Consider the following 21,616-nt stretch of genomic DNA (forward strand, 5'->3'; position numbering starts at 1 on the left):
GTCCTTTTTCTCCCAATCTCTCAGGTTTTGTAAGGTTTCCAATGGCTTCAGATCTTTTCTGTGTGATGTATGGGCGCGAGTGCAAGTACGGAGCTCCTTACTTCTCCGCCATCTTGCCCTCTCCCCCTGGAATTTTTACAATGAGTTCTCTGTGATAAGATGCCTTGGAAAATGTACAGAAACAGGTTTTACAGAAGTATTCTTGCAGAACTACCCCAATTATAGTGAGATTGAGTAACTAAGAAAATAACAGGGTGTTCTTAGTGAAAAACAGGATAACATACACATTTTAATAACGCTAAGATTAAGTCAGAGGTTAAGTTGTAGATACGCTTATCCATTCTCATCACAGTTGCCAGTGTAAGGGAATGTGTTTGTGGAATGTAGGCCTTAAGGAAGGGACTGCTATACATCACCAATTAACAATGGTATATGTAGTAACTTATGTTCTTCCTTTATCTATTCCTTCTCTCTAAGTTAGGCTGTTTGTCTCCGGGCAAGACTTAATTGTCCAGTTATATTCCTTATGGCACTGGATTGTCAACCATACCTTTAAAGAGTTTACCTCATTTCCAATACATAGAATAGCCTCTTCAAGTACATTTACCTTTGTGTCTAGTTTTTTGTCTATGATTTCTTGAATAGCTAGGGCATAAGAAACATTTTGGGTTAGTTGATTTACATGGTGACCTGTATGAACTTCTTGGACTAATGCAACAGTAGAAACAGAGTTGTACACGTAAAGGTGAATCTTTTATGAGTAACAGTCATTAGCCTGTGTATAGATCAAGGGAAGTATCGAGGAAAACAGGACATGTTGGAGACATAGTGTCTGTTCCCATAATCATAAAAGAAGAAGTTCCACAATAAATTCCTTCACAAGGTGCAATCATCATACCAGGGCCAGAATAAGGGGACAAGTCACTCCCGATGCCAGTCAACAAGGTGCCTTGGGGGTCAGTGCTCAAGCAGAAATAATTGAGTGGGGGTGGATATTGGTCATCATCTGATGGCAAGAGCCTTGCAAACTTGCCTTAACCTACAAGGAGTTTTCTCGATTAGTGGGCTCAGAATGGCTTCCAACAATTATGTTTGCCTACATTTCAGGTACTTCCTCAACTCCTCACCCCTATATCGTCCTGACAACTTTATCTCTGTGTGCTTAGCTTCCCTTGGGATGTGTTCTGGCCCCGCTCCTTCACCAGCAGGTAGCAAGTGACTGGCAAAGGCCTCTGTCTTCAGGAACAAGCTATGGTCTGCTCAGGAAGAGTGGAGGAAAATCAGAGTTACCCCTGTAGAAATTAGAACTGTAGCAGACCATAGAAAGCACAGATCTTACCTTCCACATTGTTATTTAAACATCCTAAAATACTAACAGTTATAATTTGAGTCAGAATTGCTTTGGAAAAGTATGTAGTAAATACAATTCAACGTCTGGGTTCTCTGTTCATCAATTTTTCCTGTGGAGAGTTTCATATAGCCATCACCACTGTTCTTGGTCTGTTCCATTGTCATCGTCTTGATATCATCATTGTCATGTTATTGTAAACTGTACAGTAACCTCTTAGCCAGTTGAATAGCAGGGTTGCATCATCATAGTTGGTGTAACTTAATATACTGTTTTTATCTTTTTACATATCCTGTATTCTTTTCTCTGTTCTTTCTAGTCTCTATATCCTATAATTGCTTGGATAGGGTGAAATTGAGAAAGGGAAGGTCCAAATTATACCCATCTGATATAAAAATTGAACAATCTAATGTTAAACGACAACTGTTAATAATTCAACTTTCCTTTCGAAGAATTGTATTGAAAATTGCATCCCAAGCAACTTCAGTACCCTGAAATTTTTGATGAATTGAGTTTAATCAGAAATGTAAACTGGGTACAAACCATGCAATGTATCTAGCTATATTTCAACATTAACTACAGTCTTCAAATTCTGTAAATATCTAAGCATAAACTTCAACAGGTCAATTTTATATAAAGAATTTTAGTAGGAGAGTGTGGTGGCTCAGTCATTTAAGCATCCAGCTCTTGATTTTGGCTCAGGCCTTGATCTCATGATTCGTGAGACTTAGCCCTGCATCCAGTTCTGCACTGACAGTGCTGAGCCTGCTTGGAATTCTTTGTTTCCCTCTGTTTCTGCCTCTCTCCAACCTGTACTCTCCATTTCTCTTTCTCTAAAAAATATTTAAATATTAAAAAAATATAATTTCACTATTTTCTACAAATTCTGAAGTGGGAATACTGTGTATCACATCTGAAATCTTTGCATGTTTTGTTTTATGGTTGTGTGTGTGTGTGTGTATGTGTGTGTGTATGTATAAAGAATTTTGTTTTTTGAGGCAGCTAGGTGGTAGAGTTGGTTGAATGTCCAACTGTTGATTTTGGCTCAAGTCATAATCTCAGTTTATGAGATAGGGCCCTACATCTGGTTTCAACTGAAAATGTGGAGCCTGCTTGGGATTCTCTCTCTCTCTCTCTCTCTCTCTCTGTTTCTGCACCTCCTCCACTTGCTTCCCACAAAAGAAATAAATAACTTAAAAATAAGAATTTTTTCTTATAGAATACTATCAATTTCCCTCTTTTAGCCTGGAATATAATTAAGATGCGCTTCAAATTTAGAATATAATCTCAAAAGGGGAATGTTACCTTTAATTGGTGTAGGTTTTTTTTTTTAAAGAAATGTATCAGGCAATTTGCAATTGGATAAGACTATATTCCGTTAAAGTTGTATGTTCATTATTTAACACAGGTAAGAATCAACTCTTACTTAGTAACCAGAAGCTATATGTACACTAATGAGAAGGTTATATAATTCAGTTTAACTCTGCGTTCTGCTTACCTTTATGCTCGGCAAAACTGAATTTACAAGGAAGTCAGAAGAAAAATTGCTCTGCTAATAAGCACAGTAATGATTATGAATAATGGATATTGGAATGCTATTATAGAATAAAGCCACAAGCTATGATGTATCTTGCTGCTAAATTATTTAAAATGCTGCCTGATAATTATAGACTTGTTTTAAGTCTACATCTGTACATGTTAAAGCTGGAATCACAGTTTCTAATCAGTACCCTTTTTTCCTCCTTGGGTGGGTGGAAAGAAAATGGTCTTGATATGTTTTGCAGTCAGAGTGTTTAAAGGGAAACTATATTTATATTAATAGATGTTTGTTTGGGGCAGGTGTTACACCAGGGCAAAGATTACTAAAGTTTTACAAATACATTGAAATGAGACCATTGTGATCACTGGCATTGTTCCTTACCACATTCTATGGAAATATTAAGGGAGGAAACACATTTTATCATTAAGGAAACAAAATACGAATTGCATATTTAACACTTCATTAAATATGTAGACTGCTGTGAAAGCTGGTGAGAAAGTTAAGGATAGTGAGATGCCATAAAGCCATCTTCCCGCACACATTTCATTTGTTTCATATATGATGAAGTTAGAAAATTAGGAAAGAACCAAAGAAGAGCCAGAGTTGGTTAGACATGAAAAACGAGAGATTAGAAACAAAAGCACATTATTAGGGATATATCTTTCCAAAGGTAAATGAAGGGCCATTTAAGCCCCTTTTAATTCAAAATATTATTTCAACAAACTACATGTGATATAATGTGAGCTGTGTTTAAGAGTGAAAATTTCATCAAATATTATAGTACATGCCAAATGAAGTGATATGTCACCACTCATTCTTTCATTTTTACTTACTTGTACTTTCATCTTGTATCCCTGTTCATATTCATAAGCTTCTGTTCCAGTCCATAATGTAAACTTACAATCTGGGGATCTGGATGGCTCAGTCACTTAAGCAACCGCCACTTTCACCTTAGGTCATGATCCCATGGCTTTGTGAGCTGGAGCCCTGAAATGGGCTCTGTGCTGACAGTGTGGAAACTGCTTGGGATTCTCTGTCTCCCTCTCTCTCTGCCTCTAACTCACTTATACTATCTCTCTCTCAAAATAAATAAACTTAGAAAAAATAAAACAAACTTAAAATTTTATGCATATATTTGGTAATTTTGATTTGAATTAATACTTCCATCATCCTTACTTTTTATGAGTGTTTTTACCTGCTAAAATAATGTGTTTTTATTTATTTTTTAATCGTTCTTTCTTTTTTAATTTTTTAATGTTTTATATATTTCTGAGAGAGAGAGAGAGAGAGACAGCGTGAGCAGGGGAGGGTCAGAGAGAGAGGGAGACAGAATCTGAAGCAGGCTCCAGGCTCTGAGCTAGCTGTCAGCACAGAGCCTGATGCGGGGCTCGAACCCACAAACTGTGAGATCATGACCTGAGCCTAAGCTGGACGCTTAACCGACTGAGCCACCCAGGCACCCCAATATATATCTATTTTTAAATTTGGGGGAAGAAGTCAGTACTGTCAATTTTTCATAGATTTTTTATTTTTTATTTATTCCTTTATTTTTTTTGTGAGAGACAGAGAGAGACAGAGTGAGCAGGGGAGGGTCAGAGAGAGGGAGATACAGAATCTGAAGCAGGCTCCACACTCTGAGCTCACTGTCAGCACAGAGCCTGATGTGAGGCTCAAACCCATGAACTCTGAGATCATGACCTGAGTCAAAGTCGGTCGCTTAACTGACTGAGCCACCCAGGCACCCCTGGAACTGTCATTTTTAATTTTACATTTTTGCCATTTTTTATAATACAATATGAATAATACCAGCTGATCATCTATTATGTTCAATACTGTGATTAATAGTTTCATATATATTACCTTTTATAATACTAATAATACATCTTTAATTCATACAGATTTTACTGATGGAAAATCTATAAGCCAGAGAACCTAAGAAACTTGACTTGAGGGACAAACTTTATGCTGAATCCTTGTTGGCCTATAAATTTTTGAGTAATTCTATTAGTTAAAAGCTGCTAGATTTTTATAAAATGGTTTATTGGATGCTTTGAGGATCCCCTTGCTGCTGAACATTTTGAGGCTCTATGCAAAAACTGTTTTGAGAAGAGAATAATTCAAAAATTCCCTTCTAAATTCCCCACAGCAACCTTATGTTTTAGAATTAATAAATGAACATATTCAATTGTTCCTTCTCTAATTGTTTTTTATCCAAATGCTATGCCAGTTGAGTGAAAGATTTCATTCAGTTTTCAAGCTGACTTATCTGTAAATGAAACCCAAGAAGCTATTTGTGTAGCTGAAGACCTGGTGGCCTGAAATGTCTGTAATTGGTCACAGTTATGACACTAAGCACTCATTTTACTTTAGTGGATATTAGAAATTAAAGTATTTTTCATTTTTTATTACTAAAGAACTTTCTTTTTTCTTCTTCCAGATTTGTGGTGTCTGATAACCATGTAAACACTTTTATCAGCTCTTGAAAAAACGAGGAGGAATTAAGGCAGGTGTAAAGACAGTAACCCATTTCTCTCACAATTGCATTTCTTCTCAACTGTGAAAAGCCGTCTTAATGGGGAACACAGTGTTTCATTAAGATAGAGATTTGCACTGCCAGTTCTCCCTTATTTCTGTAAAATTCAATAGTCTAGAAAAAACTTTATCTTAGAAAACATGTAGTAAACATGATTGACCATATTAGCTCTGCTCTACCATTAGACCATTACACTGGACACTTTAGCTGCCGGAATCAATTCAGGATTTAATTAAATTGCCCTATGGTCTGACCTTGAAGAGGGAATGTCTCAGGACTTCTCAGGTATTAACATAATGGTTATTTTTGAAGCTGATAGAAGAGAAGGAAAAACTATAAAATCGGGTCACTACAAAAGCTCTATCTTGATTATTCCCCATGTTTTGCAATGATCAACTATTTCTAACTGTTAGCCTTTCTGTAATTATTCTAACAGCTTATCTCCTTTTTGAGTGCACAACCTTGTCAAACGCCCCTTCTCCTGTCTTTGATATTTAGTCATTTCCTTGTGAATTTAGGAAAAAACAACAAAATATAATTGTTATGAGCATAATGTGGGCTAAGGCCTGTGCTAGACACAGGAATGCTCATGATGAGCAAAATGGATTGTGTATCTGGACTTGTAGACCTTAAATTCTAGTGTGGGAGACAGATGTCAGTTGACAAACTCTTTACATATACTGTAATAAGCTGTTGTAATTACTACACACACACACACACACACACACACACACACACACACAGTGGAAGGTGTTGGAAGAATATATCATAATATATAAATAAATTGGAGAATATTGAGAATTATGTAAAGGGCATTGGACACAGATTTTCCTGGGGAAATATCCTCTTGCTGAGATCTCAGAGAGGCACAAAAGGTACTTGAGAAGTAGAGGGACATAGAGGGAATAATTGGTGAGGTGCTGGTGACTCAGGACTGGGAACCAATATGGACCAAGACCTAAGAAGGGAAAAAGCAGAACATTCCAAAATGAAGGGATATGGAGCGGGGAGGAGTAGTTGGGATGGTGGTGGGTATGGGGGTCTGAAGGAGATGGAGAGATGATCAGTAGTCATATCCAGAGGCCCTGCATGTTGCTCTAGGGCTTTGGAACATATTCTCCTTAAATCTGAGCTCACTGGAAATGCTATCTGCAACCAGCCCTATTAAGGTTCGTTCTTTCAATGCTTTTTTTTTTTTCCTCTTGAGATAATTTAAAGATTCATTTTATATATATATATATATATATATATATATATATATATATATAACATAACTGACCTTTCTTATGAAGACATTTTCCTTTTATAACAAATAGGTCCTGTCTACTATCTTTGGTTCTCTTCATTTAATTCTTTCTATCACATTTTTCCATCTTTCCTGCTTTTTTGAAATAGTTTTCATGTCTAGTGAAATGTCTCCATTCCTCCCAACCATGAGTACACCACTCCAGTAGGATACAGACCTTTACTCCAAGTGTTCCTCTAACATCCATCTCATTTTCCTGATCTTTCTCCTTGGCTGGAATTAGGTTCCAAGTAGCCATTTTGCTCAACACTTTCTTTACTTTCTGGATGATGAAATCACCAGTGAGGCGCATCAGAAACATATCAGATGATTGTCTCTCAGCTGAATTATACTTGCAGCAAATGCACAGGTAATTGAAGCTTCCCTAGCTGGCCTGCCGTCTGTGTATGCCATTTTAAAATATATTACAGAAAAGTTTGGCCCAAAGTTTTCACCCACACTGTTGGTTTTTATTCTGTTCTTGTATAAATGCTTTTGTTTCTCTTTCTTCTCTCCTCAACTAGTTGCTTTATCCTCTGCTCTCCTTCCTCAAGTTGGTAGATTTTCTTTTAAATTCTACATTCTTTTATGTTCACTGAGGGCTTGGTGATGCTGGGAGGCTTAAATTAAACATTAAATGGCTACTATTTGGAATGATAAGAGAAAACCAAAAATAAGATGTACAAGGACCAGAGGACATTAACCCTGTAAAGACAGCAAGACATCTATATTAGGGTGCTTGGTGGTGTGAGAATTGTAATTATTTGCCCAGGGTAGTTAAGATAGGAGTTGATGGGTAACTAATCAATACAGTGCATGATTGAAGATGATGGTGATAAGGATAAAAATGTGCTGTTAAGGATACCCAATCATTGCTCTTTAACTTTAGGTTTAATGTTATTATTCAATGTATATTCCATCTTTAGAATACTGTAGTTAATTGTTCCAAATTAATGGAGTGACTAAAAACAAGATTAACAAGTTAAAGCTGTAATTTTGAAGATACGTAATGTTTTCTGAAAAGCATTTCCAAGGTAAGAATGAAAAAATGTACATAATATGTACATATACAAATACCAGTCAGTTTCAAATACTGTCAGATTCATAGCCATCAATGTCAGCCTTTTAGAGTTCCTCAAAATCTTTTGTTATATTTGCAATTTTTTTCTATGGTAAGGGGAGGTAATAAAAAGCCTTCCACTCACCCCACCTCTGGCACACTTTTTGGGCTCTCTACATTCTCATGATATCATTTATGGTGTTGTTTCTTTAAGACTGTAGTTTACTTGTTCAGGGAATCCATCTCCATATAAAACAGTCCAAAGAGAGTGGGAAGAGGGTGCCTGGATGGCTCAGTTGGCTGAACATCTTGATTTTGGCTGAGGTCATGGTCCTAGGGTTGTGGTATCGAGCCCCATGTCAGGCTCCATGCTGATCATGGAGACTGCTTGACATTCTCTCTTGCTCGCTCTCTCTCTCTCCCACTCCCCCTCTCTTTCCCTCTACCTCTCTTTTATGTTCACTCTCTTTCTCTCCCTCTAAAAAAGATATAAATAAACAAAGAGAGTGAGAGAGGAGGTTGGTGCTCAGATGTGCATTCTGGGCACCTTGCAGTTCCCAGAATAATATAGTGTTTTCATCATGATTATTTCCATTTTTTAAATAATACTTCCAAACACATGAAACATCATGAAGGTTTTAACTAATTCTCATCAATTACACTTTTATCTTGAAACACTTTTTTTAAACCTGGAAGTTTGCACTAATGGTAAGCCACTCTATTTTAAGCAGCACCCCTAAAATTATTTAGGGAAATATTATTTTAGCAAACATCTAGAGCATCATAATTTGCTGATCTACCAAAGATGGATGGATTTTACTGAAACAGTAGCTCCTGTGGAGTTAAGAGCTTTATTTCATTATCACTTATGTGAAATTGCACTTTTCTTTTTTGTGGAGCACGTCTTCTCTCATTAACATTGTGACAGGTAACTCAGTTTGTGATAACTGTCACAGTGCTGTCAAAGCTCTAAGGACACTATGAAGCATCATCTTGGCTCTTACTCAGCCAAATACAACTTGCATTTTCTTTGCTTCAGAAGTTCTTGCGTTGGGGGGCACCTGGGTGGCTCAGCTGGTTATGTGTCCAGTCCAGGTCATGATCTCATGGTTTGCGAGTTCGAGCCCCACGTCAGGCTCTGTGCTGACAGCTCAGAGCCTGGAGTCTGCTTTGGATTCTGTGTTTCCCTCTTTCTCTACCCCTCCTCTGCTTGTGTCTGTCTCTATCTCAAAAAGTAAGTAAATATTTTTAAAAATATTCTTGCTTTGGGCTCCCTTGCAATGTCTTCCCATCCTCTTAAATTGCATGTTCTCATTATTATTTCTCGTAGCAACTTTCCTATATTAGTGGTCACTCTTATAGGTCCTTCTAACATTTGCTGGGTTTGATATTTGACCAAAATGGTCACCAAATAAGTGACCACCAGTGATTTTCTATGCCCAATAATTCCAAACAGTTAGTTCAGTAGAAGAAGCTCTCATGGTACTAAAGTTGCCTTCATTCCCAACTGGTTCTTGGTGCACCAACCAGCACATCTGTCACCAGGCAAACCCAGAGCAACTTGGACCACAGCCCCAAAGTGCACACACAGACATGATGGTCCTTTTATACTATTATTATATAAGTTGATACAGGAGTTCTCAGAAGATATCACATCGCATACAAGAAAGAACAGACACATCTGCTGGCAGAGATCTTACTGTAGGGGGGATCAGACACATTGAATAAGTTAATACTAAGTAATTGTGTGTATTAAGAAGAAATGCATGATAATATGTAAACTTATAAGAAAGGGGCCTCACTTTGCAATGCATTTTTAACAGGAAGAAATGTTTCAAAGAGACCTGAGGAAGAAATACTAGTCAACTAGATAAAGGGAGTAAGGGTAGAGGGAAGGTACAGGGGTGGATTAGAGATAAAGACAATTTTATGGGTGAATCCCAAATGACCACAGTGTTCAAAAGCATTCTGTACAAACTGGGAAAACTGGGAATTTTTAATTGATAATTCTTGAACTTATTCTCATTTTAACATGAAGGTATGTTTTTTAGATCACTCCTTTATTTTTACCTCTAGGACCTTATTTGTTGCCTAGAATTTTTGAGAAGGCAAGAAAACATTTCCACATTGTCCCCAACTCGCTTTAGCTAATATTGCCTAACAAGAGTAAGACAGCCTAGTAGATGATGCAACTTTTATCAGCTTGGAAGTATTTTCCTTTTATTTTATTATGAAATTAGGTTATTCATTGTTACAGTTATTTGAGGCACTGTGTTGAGCTGTTGCTAGGAGCAGTTAGTATTATCTTTTCAGGCTTTAAAACATAAGAAACAGCTGAGGGAAAACGCAGATATTTTGGATCAGCACACGTATTCTGGGCTGCTCATTGATTTTCCTATTGATGTTATTTGCCCAACTGTTTATTCCAGATAAATACAAAATATGTGGAGAATAAAAAGGAGCACAGACTAATACCAATTACTGAGAATTGTTCATTTTGAAGTTCATTCTTTGTTGTCACTGTTTTCTTGTAATGCTGGCATCATCCAGATGCTTGGGTCAAATGAGAGCCTAAGAAAGAAAGAAATAGCTATGACATTTGAGTTGACAGGCATAATTTTGAAATGCAGAAATCACTGGGCAGAAAAACAAAAATTGAAAATCACAAATCAGAGCTTAAAATGAGGATCATGCTGTCTATTTCAGAATTATTTTATCATATACCCACTATATTTTGCCAAATATGTCCACCTTTAAAGAATTGAGGACATAGAAGAAAAAAGGTGACTACTTGGAGGTGTCCCAGGAACCCAAGTGGCAGGTGGTGACTCATGTCTTTCAGTCTCAACCTGTGTTAGAAATCAGTCTTAGCAATGATTTTTGAAAGTATTTACTCAGATAAGAGATACTCTGTACAAGACTAGACTGGCTTCTAGTTGTTAATGACCATCAGGATCATTCAGATTGAACTTGCTCCAACTCTTTCTCCTACTTTCCTGGAAACGGCCAAACTTGGAAGCCCTACACTTTGCCTTGGTACTCTGTGTTAAACTGGGTTCTAAATCTTAACACAGTTTTCTCAGTCTACAGCAGCCTTGGACATCCACATTCAATGGTGCTGAATATAGTAAATGCTAGGGAACCACTCTGATCCATACTGTCACCAGTACCATGTGAAGATTTTTGTTGTTAATTTGAATCATTCGGATCTACTGATGCTTGGCAGATATAAAATATGACTTCGAACTAATGAGAACTTTGCCACCAAAAACATTGATTAACTTCACTGTCTACATGAACATTTTCCTTCCAAGTAGTTACTTTGGAAAATTACTTTGAATGTTTTTGGAACTCTGCCTTTAAAAGTAGCTCCAGAGTTAGTGCACAAGCCCATAGTAAAACTCTGCCATTGCCTTATAGTTATACCTTATTTCCCCCTAAGTGCAAAAAGTGACCCATTCAACTGGAACACCAGATTATTCAACACATACAGCACCAGATTATTTCTTGTTTTTTTCTCTTAAAATCTTAAAAGCACCAGAATCTCTCATAACATATTTATATACAACAAACTGTAAACACAGTTTTCAAGAAAAATTCTCAAAATTGTTTTAATAATTCAGCTTCTTTGGATTCTTTGTATTAGCTGCCAAGGAAGCTCCTTGGAAAAGTCAGCACTCATTTGAGTGTTAAACAATGATTAATTTTTTAAGTTTATTAATTTATTTTGAGAAAGAGAGAGGGGGGAGAGAGAGCAGGGGAGGGGTAGAGGGAGAGAATCCCAAGCAGGCTCTGTCAGCATGGAGGCCCAGATGGGGCTCGAACTCATGAAGGACAAGATCATGACCTGAGCTGAAATCAAGAATCAGACACTTAACTGACGGAGCCATTCAGGTGTCCCAGCAATGACTAATTTTGTTAAACATATGAGTAATGAAACCTAAGTCCACATCAGTTATATGTCCTGATGGTAATGGATTCAACTTCTTTTCCAGTTTATTTTAGTAAGGATGATAGCTTACATTTTTTAAACATCTAATCTATACCATGAACTTTGCTGATTTTACATAAATATATTTATTGGCCCCTGAGTTTTCTACTGATATTTATTTTGCTAAAAATAATATGGCCAAACTGGAAGAGAGATATAACACAGAAAATGAATCTATAGACTCAGCTCAGCTTGGCTTAGGAACATATTTTTCCTTCCAATAGCTGAAGGTAACATGGAGATCTTTTACAGCTCCCTTTGTTCATACTTGCATCTGTCTTATCCTAATGATAATAGTGACATCTGAAGATAGGTTGTTATCAACTGTAAGCATTGGCTCACCATGTCTTGTGAAGCTCTCAATACTTAGTGTTCTCAATGAATGCTAATTTTCTATTTTAAGCTTTGTTTGTTTTGCTCTCTTAGTTGCATTAACATTTCTTCTTGATTTTATTAAGTTTTTAATTTTAATTCCAATGTAGTTAACATACAGTGTTATATTAGTTTCAGATGTACAATATAGTGATTCAACAACTCTATACATTACTCAGTATTCATTACAAGTGTACTCCTTAATCCCCATCACCTATTTTACCCAACCTCCCATGCACCCCCCCTCTGGTAAATATCAATTTGTTCTCTATGGTTAAGAGTTTTCCTGTTTCTTGGTTTGTCTCTCTCTTTTTTCTTTTTTTTTCATTTGTATTGTTTCTTAAATTCCACATGTAAGTGAAATCATAAGGGATTTGTCTTTTTCTGTCTGACTTATTTTGCTTAGCATTATTTTCTCCAGATCCATCCCTGTCATTGCAAATGGCAAGATTTCATTCTTCTTAATGATTAAAAAATATTTCATTGTGTATATATACCACCTCTTCTTTATTCTTTTATCTGTCAGTGAACACTTGGGCTGCCTCTGTAATTTGGCTATTGTATATAATGCTGCAGTAAACACCAGGGTGCATATATCCTTTTGAATTAGTGTTTTGTATTCCTTGGGTCAATACCCAGTGGTATGATTACTGGATCACAGAGTGGTTCTATTTTTAAATTTTTGAGGAAACTCCATACTGGTTTCCACTGTGGCTGCACCAGTTTGCATTCCCACCAACAGTGCACTGGGGTTTCTTTTTCTCTGCATCTTTGCCAACACTCTTGTTTTGTGCTGTTGGTTTAACCATTCTAACAGATGTGAGGTCGTATCTCATTGTGGTCTTTATTTGCATTTCCCTGATGATGAGTGATGTTGAGAATTTTTTCATGTGTCTCTTGGCCACGTGTGTGTCTTTGGAGAAATCTCTGTTCCTGTCTTCTGTTGCATTATTTTTTTAAATTAGTTATATCATTATAAAAGAAAAGATAAAAACATATTTTTTAAAGGTTATTGAAGTTAGAAGGAAGGAAAAGGGAATGGAGGAGGGGATTATAGAAAAAACATGCTTCTTTTAACCTAGACAGTTGGCTACTCTGAAATAATCTTTTTCAAAGTGTGAGTTGTTTCTTCTAATATTTGCCTCTATCTTCATAAATAATACTGATATCCTATTATGGCTGATTAATATTTAATTATCCAATACCTCACCCTTTCTCTTCTCCATTACTTTGCTTTTTAAGAAATTAGTGCATAATTAATCAGTAATACAATGCATTTTTACACACTGATGTAACACCACTCAAAATAGGATATAGAAGATTTTGTCATTCTAGGATTTTCTTTCAAGGTCTCACCCAGTCAGTTTTCTATCCCTTCCCCTTCATACACACATGCACCATTATCTGGTTTCTGATACCATACAATAGGTTTTTTTTCCCTGTGTTTAGATTTTATGTAAATGGAATCAAATAGTATTGCTTCTTTTGATCTTACTGTTTCCCTTTAACTTAAAGCTATTGAGGTTTATCCATGCTGTTATATGTATCAGTAATTCATTCTTATTTTATTGCTAAGTAGTATTTCACTGTATACATAAATCACTATTTTTTTCTGTTGACTTGTTGATAAATATCTATACCATTTCCATCTTTTAACTATTATCAATAAAGTGCCTACAAACATTCACAAATAGTTCTCTGTTAATACATAAATTTTCATTTCTCTTGGAAAATACTGAGGAATAGACTTGCTGGGTCATATGGAAGATGCATATTTAACTTAATAAAAAACTCCAAGGTAGTTCTCCAAAATGGTTAAAATCAAATATCATCTTATAATGCCTCCAGACGTATGTAAGGGTCCTATCCATATTCTTCAACATTTGAAGTTTAATTTTAGTCATTATTCTTTATTTCTTTCCACGTTTCTTCTATTTCTTGTGTTACCCATATTTTTCCCATGTTCCCTTTTACTTTTTGTCTGTCTGTTTAATGCCAAAGAGGTTCCTCAGATTCTACAAATCCCAGGCTACCAATTCACATTGAAAAATGAAGCACTAAAAATTTGTTGAAAACACTGTGGTTGTAGGAAGGATAATCAAATGATAGGCCTCACTTTAGTACAGTCAGGTGACCATCTGTCTTCTGAGAGTAATTTCTTAAATAGCAGCTTCTTTTGGTCTTTACCCTGTAGTGATTCACATTACCCAGTGATCTTCTGGTCTTTTACTTTAGGTTTATAAATTTGGCTCCCAGGTTCTAGAGTCAAGTGGATAAAAGGTGTGAGACTTCTGTCCAGTATGCAGAAGTTAGTTAAACTTTCTGTTTCCCATCTCATACTTTGCTTTTCTACTACTATCTATTTGATATCCCTGAATTTAGAAGTGTGTTGTTGTTGTTAAGTATCTCCACAGGCTATTTACTTCTTTTCTTCTTCTCAGGTAAAGGAGAACCAGTAACTTGGCAATACTAAGTTGGGGGGAAGAGTCAGAAGGTTGGGTATTCTTAACACAAAATTGTAAAAAACTCTTCTGTTTTCAGCCCTATGGCACCATGATCTTCTATAATAGCTATCATGGGAGCCATGGGGTGAGTCATCTGCTTATCACCAGTGTCTCACATGCGCTAAGGTTTACTGTTCCTCTGCTCTGATAAGTCCTATACCATTCTCCACTCAACTTCTTTATCTTTGGTTATAGAGAAGTCTTGCTTTTCAGAGTATTATCATTGTGTTTGTTCCTTGATTTCCATGTGTTTTTAATTTTTAGTTGTACATGGATCCATGTGAGATGCTCAGATTACATTGTACTAGAAGCATGAGGGAGATTGAGTTAGAGGAATGCTGTAGTATTTGCTGATGAAGGGCAAATTTCATGTTTCTAAAGAGCTAAATCTAATGGGGCCACTCCGTTTATTTTCAAGAATGCTAAAAAGACTGCTTTAGAAAATGAAACAAAAGAACTTCAGAACCCCAGAATAGGGGTGGCACCCAGTCTCTCTTCATCACCATAAGGGTTTTGAGGGTAAAAGTTCAAACAAAAGATATATTCACCTTTTAAAATGTAAATGAACTGCAACATCAGCATAATTTTCTTGTCCTATCCTGTGAAAAAAAATAAAAGTAAGTACATTCACAGTTTTTCTTTATCGTCTCTAAAAGGGCTTTGAAAACCCATAATTATAGAATTTATTAAGGAAAAAATAACTAATAAATGTGTTGGAGAAGAATGCTCAAAGGTTTAAGGATTGCTGGGCAAAACATCTCTATTTTTAGACTCTATCTCAGAAGGATGCTGAAGTTGTTGCTCACTGAAAAAGATAAAGTCAAGTTATAAATTAAGCATTTTGGAAACATCAGGGAGGGTAAGAGCAGACAATTATTGACCTTGCAGGAGACAACCAAAGAAGGATGTGCTAAAATGACATTTTGATGATCTGGCTGCATGTGTGACTGTTGATGTGTATTGTCAGAGGGAAGATATCCCTACTGCACTGATCAACATATATAATCAAGACCCTACAACATGCTAGTCACTGTGTAGGCTATCGAGAAATATGAGCACATCCATGATTTCAAAAATGAGTAGTTTGGTTGCAGAGGTGTATTCAGATAAGGAGAAGTCATAAAGAAACAGACACAAGTGTCATTTAAGTGATATAGACAGTATTTACTACCCTAGTTCAGAAGGGTCAGAGAAAGTCCTCGGTAGATGGAGAATGGAGTCTGCCCAGGAGAGGCAGAATTTACCATTGGTCTTAAAAATAAATCAGTGTGAATCAAAATTGGTATTTCTAAGTTCTGTCATTTATAAAGGAACTTACAAAACATGGTGTCAGTGTCTCTAGGTTCTTTTTTTTTCCCTTTATTTTGTAGCTACCTTATATTTTGTCTGAAATAGAAATTCATGTAATTTATCATTGTCTAGTAGGAAGCAAGTTGTTTAGATACTTCTATAATGAAAGTATGTCTTTTTGTTCTATTTATATACTTACGTGATCATCTTTGGCAGTGTGATCACAAACTGCTAAATCTGAGGACCATGGCAGAGGGAGGCAGTGTTATATTCAATTTTTTAAGTTTATTTATTTATTTATTTACTTGAGAGACAGTGCAAGTGAGGGAAGGGTAGAGAGATGGGAGGGGTGGGGAGTGAGGGGAGAGAAAGAATCCCAAGCAAGTTCTGCACAGCCAGTGCAGAGCCTGATATCAGGCTCGAACTCATTAAATTGTGAGATTGACCTGACTTGAAACCAAGAGTTGGATACTTAACCAACTGAGTCACCCAGGCACCCCTTGGTATATTTTTTTAAATAAGCAAACTTCCCAGGGAGAACTCCGAATGGAATGGAATTAACTAGTGATCTGAGGATAAAGAAGATATCCATTGGGGCGCCTGGGTGGCTTAGTTGGTTAAGCGTCCGACGCTTAGGTCATGATCTCGCGGTTCGTGGGTTCGAGCCCCGCGTCGGGCTCTGTGCTGACTGCCAGCTCGGAGCCTGGAGCCTATTTCAGAGTCTGTGTCTCCCTCTCTCTCTGGCCCTCCCCTGCTCATGCTGTCTCTCTCTCTCTCTCTCCTAGAAATAAATAAAAATATTTAAAAACAAAGAAGATATCCATTATTTGTAGCATTGACTGATTTCCAGTCAATATTTCCATCATGCCAATTTCAAGCTGCCAACTCGAGGTTACTGAATCCTGACTTGGGAAGAGTTGTCCTGAGCTGGTGCAAGTTCCCTCTAGCACCACCGCTGAAACTATCAGACTTTCAGAATCCATCCAGTGAAATGTGGGTGGGGATGGTATCCAACATTTTAGCCCTTCTTTTTCCAATCTGATCCTTACCTGGTCTTCCTATCATTTTTCCTTTTCAGGTAGATGGCTCTGGTGACAATATTATAGAAGTCAGAGATACTTTATCCTAATATGCATCTTGTTCATTTGGGCTGTCAAATGTAATTTAGTTTGTTATTGATAGCAGCAGTGTTTTGCTGCTGGTGCAGACCTGTGGCAGGGATGTGAAGTGCAGAGGAGAGAGGTGTCAGGATGTGAGGTGTGGTGCAGGTGTGGTGCAGCTGTGTATTACAAACTTACTTCTGAGACAAGGTTGTCCCTCCAGGGATCTTCTTTGAAACTTGGGTCAGTAATCCCTCCACAGATTTGTGGATAAGAATACAAAATTATATAATCATGAAGGCGCTGCCACAGTCGAATATTTTATGTGAGGCTTCATTTCCTTTAATGGGTCTGAGAGAAACCTCGTAGAGATGTTCAGAAGCCGCGAGTGCCTGTACCATAACCAGGTGTTTACCCAGAACTATGTGAAGCAGAATAATCCAACGGTGAGTGAGAATCTAGTTAGAACTTGTTTTGCCAAAGGCCAGTACTCACTTGTACTATTAAGGAAGTACTGACTTCCTTCCTCTAAATTTCCACATTTGTGGGCATCTATAGTCATTTCAGCTATCACATGGCATTTACCATTTTCCTACTTTCTTCATTGGCTGCTGCTATAATGTCACCAAATCTGACGGAGTCAGTGCCTACATGTAGTTGCTCCTCCTGGTCTTGCTGATGCCCAGGAGGCTTCTAAGAAGACCCAGATGATGCCTCAAAGCCATTCCAGATGTAAACCAGCCACACTAGCATGATGGAATTTAATGCAAATGCTGTAAATTTACAATATTCTTGAGATTTTAGTGAAGAATCCAAAGACTATTTTAATTGTTTTTTTCTTTTCTTTTGCTGAGAAACCTTTCTAAAGATTCAGCAATGTGTCCGCAGGGTTAGCCTGAGTACTGTGGCTCAAAGACCCTCTACGCCTTTTGGAACATGATACATTCTTTGAAGTATGCCTACATGTCTTTCCCCTTCTCTTGAGATATTATTCCTTCTCTGAGATTATCTTTCTGAGAAGCTGCGCCTTAGTAAGATCATCCCCTCGTTTCATAGGCCACACAAATTTTATAGAGATTGTAGAAGTGATGAGAGAGAAAGTGATTCCTGGTGCATTAACTATTTAACCATCTTCCTTGTCACTGAAAACACTGAACAGAAGGGCACACTGGTTTGAGACACACTTGCCCTAAAAGACTTGTCTTTGAGTCTCTAAAAGTCTTCAAATTGGAAACCACTTATTCAAGAGAAGTTTAGATAAAGCTAAGGGTCAGAGGTGGGGATGCAGCAATATTGCCAGTTATGAAGAACGGGGAGAGAGAGGGCATACAAACAACAAAATTCAGAGTTCACATAGTGGAGTCAGATATGAATGTAAGTTGGGAAGACAAAAATGGTTAAAAGGAGAAACCATGATGGGCTTCTGGGTAGCTCAGTTGGTTAAGTGGCCAATTCTTGATTTTTGACTCTGGTTATGACCTTGCATTTCATGAGTTCAAGCCCCACGTCAGGCTCTGTGGATTCTCTTGCTCTGCACCTCCCCCACTCGGCCCTCTCAAAATAAATAAATAAAACTTAAAAAAAGAGAGAGAGAGAAGAAGCCAAGACTATTTTCAGAGAGCAAGAAACCATTTTTATGGAGTTCCCACTAGGTTAATGCAACTGGGCAGTGTGGGATGTGTGAGCTATACACAATTATTTATTACCAGCTAGTTGGGACAAGTTGAGACTGTCTCTCTTTTCAGTGCATGTGCATTTTAAATATGTGTCTACATATTTCTGTACTTCAGGTTTGTTAGAACATCAGCATATGTGTTGACAAGGCAAAAGTGTGTTAAATATCTTTATGGGTAGTCAATCCTAATAAAGCAGGACATACACTTAATTATAGCCATTTGATGGTAGCTTCTACTTTAATTATAGTTTTATAAAATCTATGCTTGATTTAGCTGAATAATAATGAAGTTCCATTTATATGCTGTGTATGAAGAAGGTTTTGGACCCTGTATGCTTATGAATTACACTCTCAATCTAAATATATAAGCATGTATAAATAATATACATGTTTTTCAAAAATATCACATTACTAGAGGTTCACACTTTTCTTAAATATAAACAAGATTTCTTTGCAGGTCATCGAATATACAGAGATCCACAGAGTAACGTTGAGTGACACACTTTTTATTTCCAAATCTGGATTTCACTTAGCCTGTTGGTAGGTCAAAACGTAAGGGCCCAATGCATGGCTTCAGAATTTGACTCCGGGGTGGGAAGTCTATAGCTAAAAGAAATTATTTTTTTGATATTTTACCACAGTGTTATTTCCTTACAGTGATTTTCTTTGCACATTTGCTTACATCTAGAAATTTCAAAGGAAAGACATATTTAACCTAGTTTCTGACTCAGTTGGCAAATGAGGGATTTGCAGAAGAGTGATATTCTCTCATTAGCAAATGCAGGTGATGTTTGCAAATATCAGAGTCAAGAGTGGAAGTTCTAATTCCCCATTCCCTGCACTGTACTTTAGCTTCTTAGTGCCAGTGTTGTAACTGTTGTCCCCCTTTAGAGTGCCTCTGTGGTATTAGTACTCGGTTGTTAGTGCTTCTGTGGTTAGGCATCATATCTGGCAAGAAAAACAATACCAGAAACCCATAATTGCTAGAAATTCTCATTCATTTGTTTTTGCTTTTTGAAGAAACGCTTGCCTAATGGATTCTCCAAACCTGCTCACCAGGCATTCCCTGAACCTCTGCTTCTCAATGAATTGGGATGACTGAAGCAAAAACTATGGTACTCTCTGAGTTCCTAGAGCTGAACTTTGGTGGTAGTAGGGGAATTGGGGGAGGGGCTAGGTAAGAAAAAAGTTTCCTTCCAAAGATGATGTAACTTGGCAACCTTACACTCATGAGATGAGGGTGGAAAAATGAAATAGGAACTTGGAAAGTCAGGATTCATCATTCAAATACATTTTCATTAAGGTTTGTGGATTAAGCATCCTAAGACAAGAATGCCAGCTAAAAAATCTTATTTTATGAAGAAATGACAATGAAATATGACATTTTGCTCTTTACATCCCTCATTCTATGCCTGACTAAAATTCTCTAGCATTGTAGGAATCATTTCTTTGTGAGTGCTGCTGGTGATTTTTAATCCATTCTTCCTCTTGAAATGTAGTTACAGCTGGGGATACTGCCACCTGGAGCTGAGAGCTGCTTTCAGCTGGGCCAGGTTTTGTGTTTTTCTTTTCTTTCCAAAAGGATCCCAAGTCTCTTGTATGTATTTAGGTATTTTAGTTTGCATGAATGGCGGTAGGGGGCTAGAAAACAGTGTTCAGCAAATCAAAGATGGCTGAATGGAATAACAGGCTTTCATTTCCCGAAGGAACATTTGAGGGTGATTGAATTGCTCTCCATCAACAAGCCACGTTTTGCACCATTTTTCTACTTGACTAATTGATTATGACAGGTGTCACCCAAGCTCTGCAACTTAGCCTGGCATGATGCTAAGACAGAGACAGAGCAAGCAACCCCCGTTGATGAAATAGAAAGGCTATGCATGGGCATTTTTCTTATTGATTTTTCTAGTATATGATGTCCGTTAATTACTGAGAACCATTCACTGCACAAATGTAAGCAGTCATTATGACCTTATTTTCAATTGATTTTATCCCCTGCAAACATGATCAGTGATTTGTTCATTTTGAACATGACAAATTCAAATATCTATGGTTGTGAAATATATATAAACACTAGATAATGGTGAATACCATATGCCCATAATGAGTAAACCCCCTGCACTATATGCATGGGTGTTTTTTGAGCAAGTGCAGAAGGAACAGCTCACAGATTGCTAAGATGTTGAGTTTTAAGTGTCCTGCTTCTCTAGTTTCACAAGATAATGAAAAAATTTAGAGGATCCACATTGTACCAAGTGAAAGAGGCCGCACACACACACACACACACACACACACACACACACTACATCTGTATGAGTCCACGTATGTGAAATTCTAGAAAATGCTAACTGAGTCTGTGGTGACAGAAAGCAAATCACAGGTTTCCAGGAAATGGAGGTGGCAGAAGGGATAGCTACAAGGGACGGAGGAAACTTTTGAGGTTGGCGAGTAGAATCTGTTTCTTGATTCAGGTTTTAGTTCTATGGGTTTATGCCCCTGTCAGAACTCATCAAATCCTGTACTTCAAATGAGTGCAGTCCATTAAACAGAAGTCATACCTCAATAAAAGTTGTTTCAAGAAATGAAAAGATCTATTTCCCATCATTTACAGAGTATTTGGAGAATTACCATAGATTTACTATGTCTCTGATAATACTAAACCATTTGTGCATATGAATGAAAACTTAATATTGCTCAGAATGTACTCTTAGGAGAAATTGAATTGATAATATCCTTGATATATATTGAATATTCAGGCTCCAAAGGGCCATTCTGAAGACAATTGAAATTTTCTCTAGTGGGCTTGATAATTTCTACTATCCTAGAAAGAGGAGAGGCATAACTAACCTTTGAGAAGTTTCTCATGTTGACCTACATGATAGGTTGCTGTATTAGATTTTCATTGCTGTACAACAAAG

The sequence above is a fragment of the Hyaena hyaena genome, unplaced genomic scaffold, assembly GCF_003009895.1.
Source record: "Hyaena hyaena isolate Hyena2069 unplaced genomic scaffold, ASM300989v1 scaffold_1674, whole genome shotgun sequence".
Classification (NCBI taxonomy): domain Eukaryota; kingdom Metazoa; phylum Chordata; class Mammalia; order Carnivora; family Hyaenidae; genus Hyaena; species Hyaena hyaena.